Raw genomic sequence first — 24727 nt, 5'->3', positions numbered from 1 at the left:
AAGGGATTCTTACCCACAGTAGTAGATATAATGGTCATCTGAGTTAAATTCACCCATTCCAGTCCATTTTAATTTTAGTTTGCTGATTCCTAGAATGTCAATGTTCACTCTTGCTGTGTCCTGCTTGACCACGTCCTGTTTGCCTTGATTCATGGACCTGACATTTCAGGTTCCTATGCAATATTGCTCTTTACAGCATTGGACCTTGCTTCTATCACCAGTCACATCTACAACTGGATATTGTTTTTGCTTTGGCTCCATCCCTTCATTCTTTCTGGAGTTATTTCTCCACTGATCTCCAGTAACATATTGGGCACCTACCATCCCGGGGAGTTCCTCTTTCAGTTTCCTATCATTTTGCCTTTTCATACTGTTCATGGGGTTCTCAAGGCAAGAATACTGAAGTGATTTGCCATTCCCTCCTCCAGTGGACCACATTCTGTCAGACCTCTCCACCATGACCCTCCCATCTTGGGTGGCCCCACATGGCGTGGCTTAGTTTCATTGAGTTAGACAAGGCTGTAGTCTGTGTGATCAGATTGGCTAGTTTTCTGTGATTATGGGCCACCAGCTGCAACGGACCATGCAGAAGTGTGGCCGAGAACAGCTACCCCTCGCCCAAGGTCAGGGGCAGTGACCGAAAGTGCCAGGCTGCAGAACAGGAGCAGCCAAGAGGAGCTACCCCACGTCCGAGTTCAGGGGCAGTGGCTGAGAAGAGCAACCCCACGTCCAAGGAGCGGCAGCTGGGCGGGGAAGGCCAAGAGGAGCTACTCCACATTCAAGGTCAGGAGGCGCGGCTGTGAGGGGATACCCCTCGTCCAAGGTGAGGAGCAGCGGCTGCGCTTTGCTGGAGCAGCCGTGAAGAGATACCCCACGTCCAAGGGAAGAGAAACCCAAGTAAGATGGTAGGTGTTGCAAGAAGGCATCAGAGGTCAGACACACTGAAACCATAATCACAGAAAACTAGCCAATCTGATCACACAGTTGCTCTATAAATAGTTGTAATTTTGATGTACTCATGGATGGAGGTGAGCTCAAGATCTTTGTACTTAACTAAGTTCATTTTGATAGAGTCAGTTCTTAAGTAGGTTGATAAGAAATCTGGGGTCCCCGAGGAGGAGAAAGGGGTCTGGGACTCTCGAGAAGGAGAAAAGGACAAACTTTGTTTCTACATTCCTTCATCTTAATCACATAAAATGTTTTTTTTTCTTTAAGCCCAGGACTGATGATTACACAACAAAACAACTCATCTTAAACTCTATACTAAGGATTATATAACAACTATGTATCCTGCTTGAGGAAATATTTCTCCTTCTTAAGACCCTTCTGATTAATCCTGTTATCTTAAAATGTATATTGTGGGAGTGGGTCTGGTAAGACTTTTACAACCTTGAGACATTCTTTTGATTTACTGTAATAACCAATTGAAAAAATATGTAACTCCCTTGCTAAGATTACCGAAGGGGGCACTCTCCATCCCCCTTCTGATGCTTACATCAGAAGCTTTCTCTTTCCCTTGTTCACTTTAATAAAACTCTGCTACACAAAAGCTCTTGAGTGATCAAGCCTGGCCCCTGGTCCCAAAGCCAAATCTTCTTCTGAGATCACAGATCCAACATCGTTCACTGTAAGCTATCAATTTCTTTGTGGTTTATTTCACAGAAATAATTATTTCTTTTACCATTAAAAAATATTCACCATGAAGTGCTTACTACCAAGTATCAACTATTCCGTGGCATTATTTTTGGAAAGCATTCTGTTCTTATATCAAGAATCACTTTTATCTTTTTTCCATAGTATCTTTTGGTCAATTTTGTATACGTTTATTTTTCTGATCAAGAGTTTCAATGAGTGAGATTTCCCTGCAGTTGATTCCTATGGAAAGGTTCAGAGTGTTGGAACTAACACCACTGCCACTACAGTGCCAAAGATACGTTTAACAGCATATACAGTTGACAAAGAACTTTGACCCATGCTCACAATTTGACCCATGCTCTTATTTTTATCTTCATCCTATCAGAATTCTATGAACCAGATAGGATAATTATTATACCCATTTTTCAGAGGAGGATGTTTGAGATCAAGCAGATTGTAAAATGTTTCCAAGCATTAAGTGATTAGAACCTAGTCCTCAAGCCTAGACATCACTACGAAGTATTTACCTCTTGGCAATGAGACATAACTTTTGTTATCATTAGGAAAAGACTCAGTCAAAGAGTAAATTTATTGTTTATTTTCTTTTTATTTGAACTTTAAAATTATATAGAATTTGGGATGTTCTAAAGTAAATAGTTCCTTAGTTTACATTAATAAAATATATTTCCTGTTCAGTGGATAATTAGCTGGTTATTCAACTTCATGGGTCTCAGAGTCTTTACTTTTATAGTGCCTAGGCTTAAGCTCAAATATCTAAAACTAGTATTCAGTGAGAGTAATTCTCAACACGTACTGAACTGAAACAAAACCAGGACATCTTGAATCGAATGCAAGACTGACTCACAAAATGAGACTTTCATAACTCTACATTTTTGCAAGTATAACAGATCTAATGGATGCACACCCCCATACCCTGTCGCCAATGGGTCATTCTCAACCTTAGTCCTCCACCTGGCACAACAGGGAGCATTTCAAAGTTAAAATTAGAAAAAAAAAAAAAAAAACCCGAAGCCAAAGTCTGAGGTGATTCCATGGGACAGAGACTGGGGGACAATCTGCTTCTTTTCTTTTCCTTCCATTTTGTTCTTCACTCTGTGTCTCACCCTCATTGCCTTTCCTTGATATACCATTGACAACTGTTGCATGTCTTTGACTCAACCAACGTGCACTTTTTGCCTACCACATGCCAACACAATGGTAAATGTTGGAGTTACGACTGAGAAGTAACTCCTGTTGAAATGTTATAAAACTTTGATCTACTCTGAGGAAAAAAGCTATGGAAATTTAATCAATAAAGTAGGGAGGCTGTTGTATTATAGCTTATTGTTATCTCCAATCTGGAAATGTAACAACAAACATACTTTGTGGTATGCACAGTTTTTATTTATTACATATCATTTTCTCCCCCAGCCAGATTTGTGGCTTATAAAAATAACCAAATATTTGCTTACAAATTGTTATAATGAAAATCTGAAGTCTGCTGCAATAAGATTCATGGTCACAATAACTTTGAAAGCATTTGTTTGCATTTGGAGTGTGGGGGAATAATTTAAATTTAAAATTTTTGCATAAATTATTTATATGTTCAGTCCAAGATGCAATGGAATTACAACATTTTTTAGAAGTGAGGCAGAAGTTTAAAATTTACAAATAACTCTACATTTTGGTAGCACTAGATATAGTTTTCTGGAAAGCTGTATTTTTTGTTGTTGTTGTTTGAAAAGCGGTTAGTTGTTTTCACTCTCTCTAACAGATGGAACCAAAGCATTGTGAACATTTCCATTAAAACAGAAAATAAGCTATGAAAGAAGTGTCACATTGCCAAGTTTTCATCCTGCAAATTAAATTCTACAACTTAGCAGGTGGTTTAAGTTCCCTTTAGAAATTTAAAATCAGCTTATTTTATTTATCTTTAACAGAGACACAGGTTCACTGCTGTATTCACTTACACAGAATCTGCAAGTTTCTTAGACTTGACAGTTGGGAAAATATTTGCCAATTCTCACTCAAAACGGCTCAGAAATGCCACAGTCAGATGGTTGAGTCTTTGATTTCCTTCACTATTAAAGTTTACTATTTGTCTCTAGAATCAGTTGCAAGGCCTGATGGATCCAAAAATTTAAAGCCTCACACACTGCATGTACTTTTTAAAACCATTTTGATACATATTATCATTCAGGCACTGGACTATACTATCCAATATAGAAAATTTCTTTATTAGACAGTAATCACTATGGACAGAAAGTTTGTTTTGCTGCAAAATTCATATGTTGGATCCTAATTCCAATGTGATGGTATTTGAAGTTGGAGCCCCTAGGAAGTGATTAGGCCATGAGGATGAAACCTTCATAATGAGATTAGTATCCTCATAAAAAAGGCTCCAGACCCCTTCTCTCTGCTTCTGCCATGTGGGAACACAATGAGAAGGCATCATCTATGAACCAGGATCTGAGCTCTCATCAGGCACTGAATCTCCTGGCACCCTGATCTTGAACTACCCAGCCTCTAGGACAGTGAGAAATCAGTTTCTGTTGTTTATTAGCTACCCAGTCTATGGGCTTCCCTGGTGGCTCAAATGGTAAAGCGCCTGTCTGCAATGCAGGAGAGCAGGGTTCGATCCCTGGGTTGGAGAGATCCGCTGAAGAGGGAAATGGCAGCCCACTCCAGTAGTCTTGCCAGGAAAATCCTATGGATGGAGGTGCATGGTAGGCTACAATCCACAGGGTCATAAGAGTTCAGTTCAGTTCACGCCAGGACTCCCTGTACTTCACCAACTCCCGGAGTTCACCCAAACTCATGTCCATCGAGTCGGTGATGCCATCCAGCCATCTCATACTCTGTCGTCCCCTTCTCCTCCTGCCCCCAATCCCTCCCAGCATCAGGGTCTTTTCCAATGAGTCAACTCTTCGCATGAGGCAGCCATAGTATTGGAGTTCAGCTTCAGCATCAGTCCTTCCAATGAACACCCAGGACTGATCTCCTTTAGGATGGACTAATTGGATCTCCTTGCAGTCCAAGGGACTCTCAAGAGTCTTCTCCAAACCACAGTTCAAAAGCATCAATTCTTCAGTGCTCAGCTTTCTTCACAGTCCAACTCTCACATCTGTACATGAGCACTGGAAAAACCACAGCCTTGACTAGACCGACGTTTGTGGGCAAAGTAATGTCTCTGCTTTTGAATATGCTATCTAGGTTGGTCATAACTTTCCTTCCAAGGAGGAAGCGTCTTTTAATTTCATGGCTGCAGTCACCATCTGCAGTGATTTTGGAGCCCAAAAAAATAAAGTCTGACACTGTTTCCACTGTTTCCCCATCTATTTCCCATAAAGTGATGGGACCAGATGCCACGATCTTCGTTTTCTGAATGTTGAGCTTTAAGCCAACTTTTTCACTCTCCTCTTTCACTTTCACCAAGAGGCTTTTTAGTTCCTCTTCACTTTCTGCCATAAGGGTGGTGTCATCTGCATACCTGAGGTTATTGATATTTCTCCTGGCAATCTTGATTCCAGCTTGTGCTTCTTCCAGTCCAGCATTTCTAATGATGTACTCTGCATATAAGTTAAATAAGCAGGGTGACAATATACAGCCTTGACATACTCCTTTTCCTATTTGGAACCAGTCTGTTTGTTCCATGTCCAGTTCTAACTGTTGCTTCCTGACCTGCATAGAGGTTTCTAAAGAGGCAGGTCAGGTGGTCTGGTATTCCCATCTCTTTCAGAATTTTCCACAGTTGATTGTGATCCACACAGTCAAAGGCTTTGGCATAGTCAATAAAGCAGAAATAGATGTTTTTCTGGAACTCTCTTGCTTGTTCCATGATCCAGCAGATGTTGGCAATTTGATCTCTGGTTCCTCTGCCTTTTCTAAATCCAGCCTGAACATCTGGAAGTTCACGGTTTACGTATTGCTGAAGCCTGGCTTGGAGAATTTTGAGCATTACTTTACTAGCGTGTGAGATGAGTGCAATTGTGCAGTAGTTTGAGCATTCTTTGGCATTGCCTTTCTTTGGGATTGGAATGAAAACTGACCATTTCCAGTCCTGTGGCCACTGCTGAGTTTCCAGATTTGCTGGCATATTGAGTGCAGCACTTTCACAGCATCATCTTTCAGGATTTGGAATAGCTCAACTGGAATTCCATCACCTCCACTAGCTTTGTTCGTAGTGATGCTTTCTAAGGCCCACTTGACTTCACATTCCAGGATGTCTGGCTCTAGCTGAGTGATCACACCATTGTCATTATCTGGGTCATGAAGATCTTTTTTGTACAGTTCTTCTGTGTATTCTTGCCACCTCTTCTTAATATCTTCTGCTTCTGTTAGGTCCATACCATTTCTGTCCTTTATCAAGCCCATCTTTGCATGAAATATTCCCTTGGTATCTCTAATTTTCTTGAAGAGATCTCTAGTCTTTCCCATTCTGTTGTTTTCCTCTATTTTGATCTATTTCCTCTACATTGATAGCTGAGGAAGGCTTTCTTATCTCTCCTTGCTATTCTTTGGAACTCTGCATTCAGATGCGTATATCTTTCCTTTTCTCCTTTGCTTTTCACTTCTCTTCTCTTCACAGCTATTTGTAAGGCCTCCTCAGACAGCCATTTTGCTTTTTTGCATTTCTTTTTTATGGGGATGGTCTTGAGCCCTGTCTCCTGTACAATGTCATGAAACTCCATCCATAGTCCATCAGGCACTCTGTCTGTCAGATCTAGTCCCTTAAATCTATTTCTCACTTCCCCTGTATAATCATAAGGGATTTGATTTAGGTCATACCTGAATGGTCTAGTGGTTTTCCCTACTTTCTTCCATTTAAGTCTGAATTTGGCAATAAGGAGTTCATGATCTGAGCCACAGTCAGCTCCTGGTCTTGTTTTTGCTGACTATATAGAGCTTCTCCATCTTTGGCTGCAAAGAATATAATCAACCTGATTTCAGTGTTGACCATCTGGTGATGTCATGACTGAGAGACTCCAATTCCAAAATTTCAGTTTATGGCAATCTGTTACAGTAGCCTGAAATATTTCTGGCTTAGACAACAATAGTTAAGCAACTAACACTTCCAAACCTCTGCAAGACTGTAATGATGAATTTACTCGATACATTAAAGAGTGGCCTTGGTCTACAGTCATTTCAGAGGTGATGAAGTAGACGTACCTTTTCTGTTTCTAATGTCAGTGCCATAACATTAATTTCACAAAAACGTAATTTTTCTTCCAAAAATGTTTTTATGCTTTCCCGCTACCTCAGAATAAAACTTAGACTCGTCATTCACAGACTCTTCAATTTTGCCTCCAAACTCTTCTTCTGATTACTTCTCAAAAGATTTTCTTTTTCCAGGTAAACTGATATATTTATTAATTGTCTCCCAAGTAAGTTGGCACTACTTTGTATGCCCTTCTGCTCACTTTTTATACACCTTCCTTCTTGATGGTCTAAATCCTTCTTTTCCCTGCAGGAACAACTTAAATCATAACACAATGAAATCTTTCTTAACCATCCTAGATTTTCTTCTTAAATCTCTCTACCATCACTTATTACATAGCTTGTATGGTTCTTTGTATTCCTTGTATACATTCAAACTTCCCAATTAGAATGTAAGATCCTGAGGGTAGAAATGCCATATTACACACCGAGTCCCTATTACCCCAGTACCCAGGACATAGTAATCAGTTTTTAGTGTTAATATTGGTAAGATAACTGAGATTTTCCCAGGTTACATAAAAAAATATAAAATACACTTATTTCAAGTTCATAGCCTTTGGGGTGTAAAACTATAGCTGAAGTTTTGCTTGACCAGCATGCTTCCTCATTTTCTTTCTTCAGACTTTTCTGGGGTCTTCACCCTTCCTCTATGTGGAGTGTCAATTTTAGTGTTGAATTTTTCAGAACAGGCCTTCACATAATCCTGGATATTAGTAAATTCAAGCAAAAGTTAAATTCTCACTCACACCATGTCCGGAGTGCCTTGGTTCCAAGCTTTTCTCCACATTCTCCTTCCTCTGGAACTCAGGCTACTATTTAGCCCTTATCTGGAGCAATAAAGAAGCAGAGAAATAAAGTGTGGCAAATGTGTACTGATTTCAAACTTGCTAAGTTTCCTGGTGGCACAGTGGGTAGAATCAACCTGCCAATGCAGGGAACATGGGCTCAGTCCCTGGCCAGGAAGATTCCCCATGCTGTGGGAAAACCAAGCTGGTGTGCCACAACTGCTGAGCTTGCACGCTGCAACTACTGAAGCCCTCACACCTAGAGCCTGTGCTCCAAGGAGAGAAGCCACTGCAGTGAGAAGCCAGCGCAACACACAAAGGGTAGCCCCCTCCCTGTAACTAAAGAAAGACTGTGCAACACAGCAGAGACCCAGTGCAACCAAAAACAAATAAATAAATTATTTATTAAAATTATTAAATTAAAAATTATTCTTTGAAAAACTTACTAAGGAAGTACACATATTTACTAGCAGAAGGCTAAACATCAATAAAACTGAATTGAGAACCCAAAATTAAATCTTCACACTTATCAATTTAAAAAATGGTATTTTTATCACGTGTACCCCAATGTTCATCGCAGCATTGTTTATAATAGCCAGGACATGAAAGCAACCTAGATGTCCATCAGCAGATGAATGGATAAGAAAGCTATGGTACATATACACAATGGAGTATTATTCAGCCATTAAAAGAATTCATTTGAATCAGTTCTAATGAGATGGATGAAACTGGAGCCTATTATACAGAGTGAAGTAAGCCAGAAAGAAAAACACCAATACAGTATATTAACACATATATATGGAATTCAGAAAGATGGTAATGATAATCCTGTATACGAGACAGCAAAAGAGACACTGATGTATAGAACAGTCTTATGGACTCTGTGAGAGAGGGAGAGGGTGGGACGATTTGGGAGAATGGCATTGAAACATGTATACTATCATGTATGAAACGAGTCGCCAGTCCAGGTTCGATGCACGATACTGGATGCTTGGGACTGGTGCACTGGGACGAATGGTATGGGGAACACGTGAATACCTGTGGCGGATTCATTTCGATATTTGGCAAAACCAATACAATATTGTAAAGTTTAAAAATAAAATAAAATTTAAAGAAAAAAGAAAAATGGTCTTTTTAACATGGTGTTGAGATAATTACATACTCACATAAAAAAGAATAAAGTTGAATAACTACCTCATATTGTATAGAAAAATTAATCCAAAATGGATCATAGACCTAAATGTAAACTAAATGTAAAATATAAAATAAAATTGTAAAAGTAACATGCAAAATTAAATCAAAAGCTAAAATTATAAGACTCTTAAAATGGGATTAAATTTTCATGATCTCAGGTATGTATGACACTAACAAAAATGTTTCCTTCTTTATGACACAAAAGAAAAAAATAAATAAAATTAGACTTCATTAAAATGAAAAACTTTGATCTTCAAGAAAGTGAAAAGACAACGAAGCAATGTGAGAACATATATGCAGACAGTATGTCTGACAAGGGACCTGTATCCAGAATATATAAAGAACTCAACACTCAACAATAAAAAGACAATCCAGTTAAAAATGGGCAAATGATTTAAAAAGACATTTCTCCAAAGAAATGTATAAATGACCAACAAGCACATGAAAAGACATTCAACATCTTCAGTCATTAAAGAAATGCAAACCAAAATAGCAACAAGGTGCGCACAAGGATAGTTAAATTTAAAAGACAGAAAATTATAAGTGTTGGTGGAGAAACTGAAACACTTATACCCTGCTGGTGGGAATGTAAAATAGTTCAGCTGCTTTAGAAAACAGCTTAGCAGTTCCTCAAAAAGATAAAGATAGAGTTACCACATTACCCAGCAATCTCACTCCTGAGTATATATGCAAAAGAAATGAAAAGAACAAAAACCTGTAAACAAATGTTCATAGTGGCATTATTCATGACAGCTAACAGTGGAGACAACCAAAATGTCCATCAGTGAATGAATGGATAAACAGAATGCAGTAAATCCATACACTGAAATATTACTCAACCATAGAAAGGAGTGAAATACTGATTCTACTACAACTGGGATGACCTTGGAATCATTATGTTCATTGAAAGAAGCCAGTCATGAAAGGCCACACATTGTATGAAGCATCCGGAATAGGCAAGTCCGTAGAGACAGAAAATAAATTAGCATTGGACAGGGGCTGGTGATAGAGCAACTGCTGCTGAACTAGGTTTCACTTTGGAGTGATGAAAACTTCCCAGAACCAGATGGAGGAGATAAGTGAACAACTCTGTGAATATACTGAAAACCACTGAACTGTACAATTTAAGAGAGTGTATTTTATGGTTTGTGAATTACGTCTCAATAAGAATGTTATTTTTTAAAGTGACATCCATCCCTTCTGCTCCCTTTCATTGGTCAAAGTCACATGGCCATGAGTTATCCCAATGAAAGAGAATTGCAACCCTACTGTGTGCTTGGAAGGAAAGTGGAAATATCTGGGGGACTGTATGAATGACTGCAAGCAGTGCCCTCAGCCTTTAGTTCTACAAGTAAGATGAGTCTCCAGGTAGGCCAGTCATGACACTGCACCCTACTGGACACAATGATTGGCTCTGCTGTTGTTGTAACGGTTCAGTCACTCAGTCCTGTCCGACTCTTTGTGACCACATGGATTGTAGCACTCCAGGCTTCCCTGTTCATCACCATCTCCCAGAGCTTGCTCAAACTCATGTCCATTGAGTTGGTGATGCCATCGTATCCTCTGTTGTCCCTGTCTCTTCTTGCCTTCAATCTTTTGCTGCAACAGGGTCTTTTCTAATGAGTCAGCTCTTCACAACAGGTGACTGAAATATTGGAGCTTCAGCTTCAGCATCTGTCCTTCCAATGGATATTCAGGATTGATTTCCTTTAGGATAGACTGGTTTGATCACCTTGCAGTCCAAGGGACTCTCAAGGGTCTTCTCCAACACCACAGTTCAAAAGCATCAGTTCTTCGGTGCTCAGCCTAGTTCTTAAAAATCCGCCTTCGATGCAGGAGACCCTGATTGATTACTGAGTTGGGAAGATCTGCTGGAGAGGGGATAGCCTACCCACTCCAGTATTCTTGGGCTTCCCTTGAGGCTCAGCTGGTAAAGAATCCGCCTGCAATGCGGGAGACCTGGGTTCGATCCCTGGGTTGGGAAGATCCCCTGGAGAAGGGAATGGCTACCCACTCCAGTATTCTGGCCTGGAGAATTCCATGGACTCTATAATTGTCCATGGGGTCACAAAGAATCAAACATAACTGAGCTACTTTCATTTCACTTCACTTCAGCCTTCTTTATGGTTCAACTCTCACATCCATGCATGACTACTGGAAAAACCATAACTTTGACTGTACAGACCTTTGTCGGCAAAGTGATGGTGCTGTGTAATGGGCATGTAACAGAAGTTAGGACAACCAGTCCTTTTGTGGCTTGGGTGTACGTTACAGACAGAAATATTGGGGGATTATTAAACAGGAGGATGAGAGTTGGGAACTCTCAGAAGCTGTATATAAGATCCTTGTAGAGAGAGCCTGCATCCAGCTGTGACTTCTAACCCCCTAGATTTTCAAGATGCAAAAGAATTCTGATTAATGAACCATTAACAGAAAAGTGGATTTTAATCTTATAATTCTTTGCCCAACAGATGTCTCACATGTTTCTTGAGAAATCCCACCAGTGTTTCTACTTTGCCACCTTCTGGAATATGTTCTCATTCCCTCACTGTTGATGCCTAAACAGAAGGAATCTCCTTTTACCCAGGCTTTCATGCTCCCTTTTGCCTACAACTTCAGAATCCACCTTTGATGTTTCCCCAGACTGAAAGATTTTTAATGGAGCTCATTGTTCTGTGTTTTACTGCTTGTGCTAAACAGCTTATAAACTGATCCCCAACTCTCCACCTATGTGTGTGTGAGGGTGGGCTGGACTCTTGAGAGTGGGCTGGACCTGTGACATGTGCTAGCAAATGATGGAATGCCACTTCCAAGGCTAGGTTATAAAAGACTCCAATTTCTGATTTGCTTGTCTCCTCTTGCTCCCTCTTCCTCATTCTGATAGATGCTAGACACCATGTTGTCAGTTGCCCTAGGAAGAGGCCCACATTGCAAGAAATTGAGGGCTTCCTCTGGCCAACAGTCCACAAGAAACTGAATCTTGTCAATATCAACTGAGTGAATATGGAACTGGATATTCACCAGCTGAGCCTTGAGAGTTCTGCAGCCCAGCTGGTACCTTGATTGCAAACCTTGAAACAGAGGCCTCACTTAAGTAAGCCATGTCCAAGTTTCTGATCCATACAAACTGTGAAATAATAAATATTTTTAAGTCAATAATTTTGTCATACTTTGTTATGCAGCAGTAAATAACCAATACAGTGCCCCTTCCTCGATACCATGACACAAGCTCTTTTTAGATCAGGGTTGGGAGTTATGTATGACTGTGCTCTAAACTGCTCTCAAAACGTATCTGTTCTTGGGCTTGCCTGGTTGTGCATTGGATAGGCGTTTGCCTGCCAATGCAAGGGACATGGGTCCGATCCTTGGTCCAGGAGAATTCCACAGGTTGCAGAGCAACTAAGCCTGTGTACCACAACTATTGAGCCTGTGCTCTATGTCCTGGGAGCCACAACTACTGAGCCTGCAGGCCACAACTACTGAAACCCATGTGACTAGAGCCCATGCTCCACAACAAGAGAAGTCACCACGATGAGAAGCCCAAACACTGCAACCAAGAGTAGCCCCCTGCTCACTGTGATGCCCTCCAATCAGACATCACGCTCTGTCCATTTCCATATTGATGTGATGTCAATTCCTGTTTCTGTCTTAGGCTCTTTCAAGATGGTCTTGATGACTCCTCATGTCTCTGCAGTGCTTCAAAATTAAATAAGATGATATTGAACCTGCATATCAGTTTTTTCATCCAAAGAATCAGTAGAATGTGAAATATTTAAGCCAGAGACAGAGTTGGTCAATGAGCCTGTGAATCCTTTAGGAGAACCCTCTAAGTAACTGCAGGTAAAGCTGCCCAGCTGGCTTATTCTGCTTGGGTTTCTAAGATTCCTATGTCCTGGTCAACACCTCCCACACATGGATACCCACTCACATGCTCAGTTTGACTCACCCTGGTCAGAGCCCTGGGTCCCCATACAGGGTCTCCCACCAGCACCGGGATCTGTCTGTTACCTCACTCCCGCCAGACCTGCTCCAGGAGACTGGACCCAGCCTGCCCTCTCTTGAGTGCTGACACTGGTAACATGAGTTATAGCAGATAGTACCTGCTTCATCTCTTTCATGTAACCAAGGGGTCAGCCAGGGCTTCCTCCCTCTCAGATAGTGGGAATTCCTACCCACAGGCCAGTGCCTATCTGGACCCTCCCTTTGGTTCCCCACAGCCTCTAACCCTCTCAGAAGGTTTAACATCCATCTCTCCCTTTACACCAGTTTCTACAAGAAATCCAACCAAATGAAATAGGCTGTGATGGTCTGTGGATTTTTACTTCATGCTGGGAGGGTCTGGAAACATGAGGGTCTCCATGCAGCCGTCACTGTCTGGGCCCCTCTGCCTTTTCACCACCTGGTGTCCTCCCAGGGGACCCGATGTGCTGAGCACACTCCAGTCTGCCCTGGTACTCACAGCAGTGCCTCTGCCAGGAGTTCTGGGTTATGAAGTTTCCTCTTTCTCATTATACATGCTTTGGATACAGTTTCTAGAATGATCCGGTCTGATATCTTATAAGTTCCTCTTCTCACCTATTCAGCTGCCTTCCCCCAATAGCAAAAAGTAAAAGTTAGTCTTACAGTCGTGTCTGACTCTTTGTGATCCCATGGACCATAGCCTGCCAGCCTCCTCTGTCCATGGAATTCTCCAGGCAGGAATACCAGAGTGGGTTGCCATTTCCTTTTCCAGAGGATCTTCCTGACCCAGGGATCAAACCCAGGTCTCCTGCATTGCAGGCAGATTCTTTACCAACTGAGTCACTAGGGAAGACCAATAGCAAAGCACCTCCTTTTTTCCTGATGCCGGTCCTAGAACTAGGCTGCATTTGCCAGACCCTGGGTATGTTGGCCTGTTCACCAGGATTTGGACTTCCCCCCACTCCACTGTTTACCATTAAACCCCTGCTTTGGGAAAATCCTAACCATTGACTGGGACAGCAAAGCTTTTTCCATTTCATAGATGTGTGTGCTGAGGCCAAGGCGATGCTTTCTCTTGGATCTGCACACAGAGAGACAAATTAATCAAAAAGATCTTAAGCAGGCACTGTTTGTTTTGCATGAACAAACAGCAATTGCTCTTTGTTTAAATTTAATAGTTAAAAATGAACAGTTCTGGTGATAATTACCACATATTTATATTGGTATTTTACTTTTTAAGTTCTGGGAGAACAGCAGTTTAACTCGATTGAATCATATTTATTAAGCCAAAGGTTAAGTGCTACTATTGCCTTTTAACATTAGAGAAGACAAAGAATTTACTAAGAAAATGCCCCAAATTAATAGTAATTTATAGTATATGTTTTTGTTGTAGAGGAGATGAAAAAAGAGCTAAAGGTAACCAACAATAGATTAAAGGAAATAAATATAACATTTATCTATTAATATCCAGAAACATATGTAGAAAATCATCATTGTTGCCCACATTTGCATATGGCTGACTTTGGTTGTTGGATGGATGAAGCATGTTTGTCATAGAAGACCCTGCAGGACAAATGGAACACTAAGCACTTCACACCACAAAACTAACCCTGCTGATGCAGCCCTTACACACTACAAACAAGAACATCATAGTGGTATTTTTAATAAGAATGTTGTTAATGATAATCTCATGATTTATGAAAAACATTGCTGGTTTTAGAATCATGCTTCATCTTAGTCCTGTTTCTAGCCACCAGAAAGAGGGAATTTTTTTCATTGTGATAGTCAGTTTGCACTTTTTAAAATATGCTTTTCCGGTGCATGGCACACGGGTATTTTAATTAAAACTCATCCATATGGAAGCTTTCTACCTGATCCTAGTAAATAATTTGAAATAGAAATATTTGAAACAGACTGTTACAAATCAAAAACAGTTACCAATTTGGAATTATAAGTAGAGTAGATTACATAGAACATGTTTATAGAAATGAGCCTTTATAATAAACACATATAAAGATGCTCAACATCACTCATTATTAAAGAAATACAAATCAGAACCACAATAATTTATCATCTCATGTCGGTCAGAATGGCTGCCATCAAAAAGTCTGCAAACAGTAAACTCTGGAGAAGGTGTAGAGAAAGGGGAACCTTTTTGTTGGTGGGAATGCATACTGGTACAGCCACTCTGGAGAATAGTGTGAACATTCCTTTAAAAACTTAAATACAACTGTCATACAACACAGCAATCCCACTTCTGGGCACACACACCAAGGAAACCAGAATTAAAAGAGACACAATATTCATTGCATCACTGTTTACAATAGCTAGGACATGGAAGCAACCTAGATGTCCATCAACAGACAAATGGGTAAGGAATTTGTAATGCATATGCAGAATGGCATAAATATTCTGTTTAGTTCAGTTCAGTTGCTCAGTCGTGTCCGACTCTTTGCGACCCCATGAATCACAGCACGCCAGGCCTCCCTGTCCATCACCAACTCCCGGAGTTCACTCAGATTCACATCCATGGAGTCAGTGATGCCATCCAGCCATCTCATCCTCTGTTGTCCCCTTCTCCTCCTGCCCCCAATCCCTCCCAGCATCAGAGTCTTTTCCAATGAGTCAGCTCTTTGCATGAGGTGGCCAAAGTATTGGAGTTTCAGTTTTAGCATCATTCCCTTCAAAGAAATCCCAGGGCTGATCTCCTTCAGAATGGACTGGTTGTACTGGAGTTTCAGCTTCAGCATCATTCCCTCCAAAGAAATCCCAGGGCTGATTTCCTTCAGAATGGACTGGTTGGATCTCCTTGCAGTCCAAGGGACTCTCAAGAGTCTTCTTCAACACCACAGTTCAAAAGTGTCAATTCTTCGGCGCTCAGCTTTCTTCACAAGAGCGGGCGAGAGGAGCTACCCCACATCCGAGGTCATGGGAAGAAGCTGGGAGGACCCCATTCCCGAGGGACAGCGGCCAAGACGAGCTACCACACGTCCCAGATCAGGGGCAGCGGCCGAGAGTGCCAGGCTGCGACAGCGCAGGAGCAGCCAAGAGGAGCCACCCCCCACCCAAGGCCAGGGGCGGCGGCGGAGAGGAGCAACCCCAGGTCCAAGGAGCTGTGGCTGCACGGGCGCAGGAGGGCCTAGAGGAGCTACTCCACATTCAAGGTCAGGAGGGGCCGCGGTGAGGAGATACCCCTCATCCAAAGTAAGGAGGAGTGGCCACACTTTGCTGGAGCAGCCGTGAAGAGATACCCCACGTCCAAGGTCAGAGAAACCCAAGTAAGACAGTAGGTGTTGCAAGAGGGCATCAGAGCGCAGACACACTGAAACCATAATCACAAAAACTAGTCAATCTAATCACACTAGGACAACAGCCTTGTCTAACTCAATGAAACTAAGCCATGCCGTGTGGGGCCACCCAAGACAGGTGGGTCATGATGGAGAGGTCTGACAGAATGTGGTCCACTGGAGAAGGGAATGGCAAACCACTTCAGTATTCTTGCCTTGAGAACCCCATGAACAGTGTGAAAGGGCAAAATGATAGGATACTGAAAGGGGAACTCCCTGGGATGGTAGGTGCCCAATATGCTACTGGAGATCAGTGGAGAAATAACTCCAGAAAGAATGAAGGGATGGAGCCAAAGCAAAAACACTACCCAGTTGTGGATGTGACTGATGATAGAAGCAAGGTCCAATGCTGTAAAGAGCAATATTGCATAGGGACCTTGATTGTTAGGTCCATGAATCAAGGCTAATCGGAAGTGGTTAAACAGGAGATGGCAAGAGTGAATGTCGACATTCTAGGAATCAGCGAACTAAAATGGACTGGAATGGGTGAATTTAACTCAGAAGTCCATTATATCTACTACTGTGGGCAGGAATCCCTTCGATAAGGAAAGAAGAGGTTAATTATCTATCTGAGACTACACACCTGGTGGGAGGGAAGGAACTAATACAAAAAGCTCCTGATTTCTAGATTAGCATTCTTACATTCTTTGTACCACCTCCTCTAGTGTTCCAGTAGTAAATAAAATTAATTTGAAGTATTAACTTTCATTGTATTTTAATAGATCAGTTTTCTCAATGCTATTAAGATATCAATATTTCAACCAGTCAAACCATTGACTTTATATGCATATTCATGTTTATAGTGTTTTGCATATTGAAAATTCAAGATCTTCTTTTCGTAAACCTAATTTTCAGTCCATACAATTACTCAAAGTTAAAGGAAGGATAGGACATAAACTTTCAATATTTGCATTTTTTTCTGTCAAATGAGAGTTCAAGAAATTAGTTCCATAGAGGTTTTAATATTAATATATGACTTGAATTGTAGAAGAATACATTAATAGGAAATATATATCGTTCTAAGATAAGTAAAATACTTAATCTATTATTCCTAAACTGTTTTTTTTTTTTTTGCTGTTGTTTTATAAGATTAGATTGCAGATTTCCTTTCATTAGAAAAGTACTTTACAACATTCATTGAACAATACGTCATACAAATAATCTTTCTTGAGAATTTGTAATAAATCAGAGACTTTCTGACAATTAAAAATAGAAATAGCCTTCATATATCACTGTATCAGATAAGCTGCTTCCAGCTACAAGAAATAGAAATCCTAAATTAAACTGACGAAACAACGAAATGTATTAGCTTACAAACAGAAAGTTTGCTTTGGGTGATTTGGCAGCTCAATCATGTCATCAAGAGCTTTAGTTCCTTTAATTTCTTTACATGAGTGTCCAAAATGCCAACTCCATTCTCTGTGACGTAGGTACTAGCATCTCTTCATTTTATAAATAAGGACATTTAATCAAGATCGCCGGGAGAAATATCAATAACCTCAGATATGCAGATGACACCACCCTTACGGCAGAAAGTAAAGAAGAACTAAAGAGCCTCTTGATGAAAGTGAAAGAGGAGAGTGAAAAAATTGGCTTAAAGCTCAACATTCAGAAAATGAAGATCATGGCATCTGGTCCCATCACTTCATGGGAAATAGATGGGGAAACAGTGGAAACAGTGTCAGACTTTATTTTGGGGGGCTCCAAAATCACTGCAGATGGTGACTGCAGCCATGAAATTAAAAGACGCTTACTCCTTGGAAGAAAAGTTATGACCAAAGTAGATAGCATATTGAAAAGCAGACATTACTTTGCCAAAAAAGGTCCGTCTAGTCAAGGCTATGGTTTTTCTGGTTGTCATGTACAGATGTGAGAGTTGGACTGTGAAGAAAGCTGAGCGCCGAAAAATTGATGCTTTTGAACTGTGGTGTTGGAAAAGACTCCTGAGAGTCCCTTGGACTGCAAGGAGATCCAACCAGTCCATTCTGAAGGAGATCAGCCCTGGGATTTCTTTGGAAGGAATGATGCGAAAGCTGAAGCTCCAGTACTTTGGCCACCTCATGCGAAGAGTTGACTCATTGCAAAAGACTCAGATGTTGGGAGGGATTGGGGGCAGGAGGAGAAGGGGACGACAGAGGATGAGATGGCTGGATGGCATCACCGACTCGATGGACATGAGTTTTAGTGAACTCTGGGAGTCGGTGATGGACAGGGAGGCCTGGCATGCTGCGATTCATGGGGTCGCAAAGAGCCGGACACGACTGAGCGACTGAATTGAACTGAACTGATTGTCTTAAAATGATGCCATCCTGGCCCTTTGTTGTCATGATATGGCCTTCAGTAATAACTAGGGCTATATTATTTACATCCAACGAGAGATAGACACTAGCTTCCTGTTGTTCTCTGTCTAAAAAAGGAAGGATTTTCACAGACGTCACCAGTACATTTCTCCAATCTACTGGCCAAAATTAGGCCTCAGATTCATTCCTGTACCAAATATTGGTGCAGGGGTTACTTAACTCAGTCAGACCCCACACTTGAGTCAGGGTAACTTCTCCAACAAGATATTGCTGGCGCTCAGTGGAAAGGAGAGAGATTCTGCATTGTGCAGAGGAGGCTCCAGCTTCCTCTCTGAAGCGCTTTTGCCTCTTAACTTCCATGACCTCACTGTTAGTTTACCCTCGAGCGTTCCTGTCCCCACTCCTCAGACTCCCTTTCTGGCTCCTCTTCTTCTTCCCTTTCTCTAAGTATTGGAGTTTCCCATGCCTCAGTGATCAGGCTTCATCTCCTTCTTTGACTTTCTCCCTAGGTTATCTCACCTGTTCCTGTAGCTTCGAATAACACTCTAAGTTGATCATCTCCCACCGAAACTCTCTCCTGAGCTCCAGATTCCTATGTCCAGCTTTATTCCATGTAGATACTCAGGTGCTTGTGTCTCTTCCTTTTATGTCTCCTGTTTCTCCTGTAACAATGGTTCTCAAACTTGAGCATGATCAGGACCGCTGGAGGGCTGAGGAAAACACACACTGCTTGCCCCCATCCTCAGAACTTCTGTCTCAGTAGGTCTGTGTTGGGGCTACAGAGTTTAGAAACTGACAAGTTTCTAAGTGATGCTGACACTGCTCATCTGGAACAATGCTTTGAGAACAAGTTTCCTCAAACAAACGTCCAAAGCTGAGTCCCTGGCACAGAGAAAGTGCAGACTACCATACAACTGCACTCATTTCACATGCTAGTGAGGTAATGCTCAAAATCCTTCAAGTTAGGCTTCAGCAGCGCATGAACCAAGAACTTCCAGATGCACAAGCTGAGTTTAGAAAAGGCAGAGAAACCAGAGATCAAATTGCCAACAATTGTTGGCTCATAGAGAAAGCAAGGGAATTCCAGAAAAACATCTACTTCTGCTTCATTGACTATGCTAAAACCTTTGCCTTTGTGGATCACAACAAACTTTGGAAAATTCTTTAAGAGATGAGAATACTAGACCACCTTACCTGTCTCCTGAGAAACCTGTCTGTGGGTCAAGAAGCAGCAGTTAGAACCAGACATGGAACAAAAAACTGGTTCAAGATTGGGAAAGGAGTATGAAAAGCCGTATATTGTCACCCTGCTTGTTTAACTTCTATGCAGAGTATGTATGTATGTTAGTTGCTCAGTCATGTCTGACTCTTTGCGACCCCATGAACTGTAGCCCACCAGGCTTCTCTGTCCATGGAATTCACCAGGCAATAATACTGGAGTGGATTGCCATTCCCTTCTCCAGAGGAACTTCCCAACCCAGGAATCGAACCCTGGTTTCCTGCGTGGCAGGCAGATTCTTTACCGTAGGAGCTACAGGAAAGTCTTTCTGTGCAGAATACATCATGAGAAGCATCAGGTTGGATGAATCACAAGCTGGAATCAAGATTGCCAACAGAAATATGAGCAACCTCATATATGCAGATGATACCACTCAAATGGCAGAAAGTGAAGAGGAACTAGGGAGCCTTTTGATGGTGAAAGAGGAGAGTGAGAAAGCTAGCTTGAAACTCAACATTCAGGGGGAAGCAGCATGAGGAGTTGGATGATCACTGAGGGCTACTGAAAGGGACCACCAGGACCCTCTGCAACCTCCAGTATATTTTTGGAGATTTTAGCCCTGATGAATTCAATCAGTTCTCTGTGACTCTTCATGCTTCAGTGGAGCTTCCTCCACACGGTGGGACAGTTCTGTGTGGCGCACAGGCCGCTGGTAACCTCCCTGATGGACACAACTATCAGAGAATTGAATATGTTGTTAATGAAGTAATTGAACCCAGTGACACTTTGCCGAGAACTCCCAACTACAGTATTTCAAGCACATTGAATCCTCAGGGCCCTGAATTTGTCCTTAGCTGCACAACTTCCAAAAAACTCCCTTATGACATTGATAAAGAAGTGAACTACAGCTCTGCCGACTGCCAGTACTCGGGCCTTGCCCTTGCCCTGGACGGCAGCTCTCATGCCAAGGAAGAAGTTATAGAGAACGAAGGCATTTAGGGGGGTCTTGGACAGTTCAGTTCAGTTCAGTCACTCAGTCATGTTCGACTTTTTGCAACATCATGGACTGCAACACCCCAGGCCTCCCTGTCCATCATCAACTCCTGGAGCTTACTCAAACTCATGTCCATCGAGTCAGTGATGCCATCCAACCATCTCATCCTCTGTCATCCCCTTCTCCTCCTGCCTTCAATCTTTCCCAGCATCAGGGTCTTTTCCAATGAGTCAGTTCTTTGAATCAGGTGGCCAGAATATTGGAGTTTCAGCTTTAACATCAGTCCTTCCAATGAACACCCAGGACTGATTTCCTTTAGGATGGACTGGTTGGATCTTCTTGAAGTTCAGGGGACTCTCAAGAGTCTTCTCCAACAGCACAGTTCAAAAGCATCAATTCTTTGGTGCTCAGCTTTCTTTACAGTTCAAGTCTCACATCCATACATGACAACCAGAAAAACCATAGCCTTGACTAGACGGACCTTGGTTGGCAAAGTAATGTCTCTGCTTTTTAATATGCTGTCTAAGTTGGAGAAGGCAATGGCACCCCACTCCAGTACTCTTGCCTGGAAAATCCCATGGACGGAGGAGCCTGGTGGGCTGCAGTCCATGGGGTTGCTGAGGGTCGGACATGACCGAGCGACATCACTTTCACTTTTCACTTTCATGCATTGGAGAAGGAAATGGCAACCCACTTGGTGTTCTTGCCTGGAGAATCCCAGGAACGGGGGAGCCTGGTGGGCTGCCATCTATAGGGTCGCACAGAGTCGGACACGACTGAAGTGACTTAGCAGGTTGGTCATAACTATTTTTCCCAAGGCGTAAGCGTTTTTTAGTTTCATGGCTGCAATCACCATCTGCAGTGATTTTGAAGCCCAAAAAAATAAAGTCTGACACTGTTTCCACTGTTTCCCCATCTATTTCCCATGAATTAAGGGAACCAGATTCCACAATCTTAGTTTTCTGAATGTTGAGTCTTAAGCCAACTTTTTCACTCTCCTCTTTCACTTTCATCAAGAGGCTTTTTAGCTCTTCTTCACTTTCTGCAATCAAGGTAGTGTCATCTGCATATCTGAGGTTATTGATATTTCTCCCAGTAATCTTGATTCCAGCTTGTGCTTCTTCCAGTCCAGCGTTTCTAATGATGTACTCTGCATATAAGTTAAATAAGCAGGGTGACAATATACAGCCTTGATGTACTCCTTTTCCTATTTGGAACCAGTCTGTTGTTCCATGTCCAGTTCTAACTGTTGCTTCCTGACCTGCATAAAGCTTTCTCAAGAGGCAGGTCAGGCAGTCTGGTATTCCCATCTCTTTCAGAATTTTCCACAGTTTATTGTGATCCACACAGTCAAAGGCTTTGGCATAGTCAATAAAGCAGAAATAGATGTTTTTCTGGAACTCTCTTGCTTTTTCAATGATCCAGCAGATGTTGGCAATTTGATCTCTGGTTCCTCTGCCTTTTCTAAAACCAGCTTGAACATCTGGAAGTTTACGGTTCATGTACTGTTGAAGCCTGGCTTGGAGAATTTTGAGCATTACTTTGCTAGCATATGAGATGAGTGCAACTGTGCGGTAGAAAGGAAGTGCAAAAAGAAGAAAAAACATCCTCCTGGATATTACAGTCACTTGAAAGTGCCGAGGGCAGGCCTTCGGTAGAAGGCCTGGTCAGTGGTCACCTGGCCCAGCAGTCTGCAACAGTGTAGGAGCCAAGGATGCAGACTTGATGGGGAATGTGCCCTCAGCGCCCCACCCCCGGACTTGGGGCAGCCCTCAGGACACCACAGACTTTGTCAGTGATGCCGCGCCTTACTGAGGCTTTCCCCGAGCCCTGGACGGCGGGACCAGGACTGCAGAGCAGCTTGAGGGCTGCCCCGGGGCTGACTCCCAGCAGGGACACCCTGTTGAGGACAGCTGTGGCTCACCCTCCATGGGGACTGAGACTACTGAGAGCCTTGGAGTTGCTAAGGGCCAAATACTTGAATCCTTGGTTGAGGGCACAGCTGCCAGTGGGGTGGAGTTGCACACCATGGAGAGCTCGAACTCAGCCCCACCAAGGCCTAGAGCACCCCACCTCCTGTGGATGCCCCAGCCTCTGCAGCGGGCACAGTGCCCACCAGTCAGCCCACCAAGTCATGGGCCAGTCTTTTTCATGATTCCAACTGTCTTCCTCCTCCTCGCCTGTGGTTTCTGTGGAAATTAAGAATTCCCCTTCCACCACATTTCCCTTCATCTCTGAAAAGCAGGCAGAAGTCAAGGAAGGGCTGGTTCCAGTTTCAGAGGATCCCAAAGCCCTAAAGATTGCAGAGTTCCTGGAGAACACCACCCTGATTCATAAACCAGTGTCGTTGCAACCCTGCGGGCTGATCTACAAAGGAAATTGGTGCTACATCAAAGCCACACTGCAGGCGTTGGTAGCTTGCCCACCATTATATCACCTGATGAAGTTCATTCCTCTGTATTTAAAAGTGCAAAGCCCTTGTACATCCACACCCATGACAGACAGCTTTGTTTAGCTAATGAATGAGTTTACTAATATGCCAGTACCTCCAAAACCCAGACAAGGTCTTGGGGATAAAATCATGAGGGATATCTGCCCCAGAGCTGCCTTTGAACCCACGTATATTTGTAGACTCCTGATGGTGATCAAGTGGAGCCTGTCTGAGAAGGATGGGCAAGAAGATGCTGAGGAGTACTCAGGTTTCATTCTAAATGGACTCCATGAGGAAATGCAGAACCAAAAGAAACTTCTATCACCAAATAATGAAAACCTTACTGTTTCCAGTGGACCCAAAAGCCATTCAGTGAACAAAGAGGAGCAGGAAAAACCAGAAGAAGGAAGTGAGGACAAGTGGGAGTAAGCAGGCCCCAGAAACAAGACCTCAGTCACGCACCAGGCTGCCTTTGTTCAGACCCCTATCGCTGACATTTTTTGGTGGACACATCAGGTCTGTGGTTTACCAGCAGAGTTCAAAAGAGTCTGCCACTGGGCAGCTGCTCTTCAATCTGCATCTGGAAATCCAGTCCAACAAGATATGCACTGTCCAGGATGCACTGGGGAGCCTGGTGGCCAGAGAGTCTGTCCAGGGTGACACCACCAAAACTGAACAAGAGGTGGAGATCAGCTGGAGAGTGACTCTGGAAAAGCTCCATCTTGTGCTCCTGCTGCACCTCCAACGGTTCGTGTACAAGACTGGGGGCTGTCAGAAGCTCATCAGAAATGCTGAATATCCTGCGGACTTGGAAATTAGTAACTAAGACTGCTCTCTCCGGGGCTTAAAAATAAGAACTTTAAATGCCACAGAGCCTATAGGCTGTTTGCAGTGGTCTACCACCACTGCGGCAGCGCCACGGGCTGCCACAGGACATCTCCCAGATCAGGCTCAACGGCTGGAGGCACACTGAAGAGCAGACTGTGACGGTGATCAGCCAGATGGTCACGGTGATCAGCCAGATGGTCACGGTGATCAGCCCGACGGTCAAGGCCAGCAGCCAGCAGCAGGAGCGATGCCCACCGCAGAGCGCACAGCCTGCCTCCTCGCACCACAGCTGCGTGGACCTGCTGTAGCCGCGCCCGGGCTGCTTGTAGGCTCCGCTCTCACCACCTCCCCTCTTCTCTTTAGTGGCTCTTAAAGGACAGACTCTTTCTCCTTATCGCAAAAATGGGCTAGAGTGAAAGGAGACGCCTTGTGGTTTGTACACAGCATAGCTTCCACTGACTTCTAGCTTCCAAATCAAAATCATCTGGTGAAACAGACTGTCACTTGATTCAAGAAAATACATGAGAAACCCATTTCTGAAATAATGGTGATTTCTGAGTAAGAAGGGTAACTTGCGTTTGATTCCCAGTCTAATTGCATAGTAGAGTAAGTCCTGCACCAGCAACAACAATTGTAAATTTGTGAAAATGAATTTTATCTTTCCTTAAAAAAGATAAATTTTTAAATCCATCACACTTTCATCCCTCACCCTTTAGTTTTTGATCAATGACAAAAACAAGCCAGTTACCAGAGAAGAAATAGTTCTTCAAAAGATAAACAAACACAAAAAAAGTTGCTGGTTCCTAACAGGAAAAAT

General features: G+C 42.6%; 1 pseudogene; it reads left to right on the top strand.

Moving 5' to 3' along the window:
* LOC102392632 overlaps positions 1-24218 on the top strand; it is a 29763-nt pseudogene extending 5545 nt beyond the window's left edge.
* Positions 24219-24727: the final 509 nt, after the last annotated feature.

The sequence above is a fragment of the Bubalus bubalis genome, chromosome 13 (genome assembly GCF_019923935.1).
Source record: "Bubalus bubalis isolate 160015118507 breed Murrah chromosome 13, NDDB_SH_1, whole genome shotgun sequence".
NCBI classification, from domain to species: domain Eukaryota; kingdom Metazoa; phylum Chordata; class Mammalia; order Artiodactyla; family Bovidae; genus Bubalus; species Bubalus bubalis.
The sequence above is the reverse complement of the archived record's forward strand: the minus strand, read 5'-3'. Positions and strand labels throughout refer to the sequence as shown.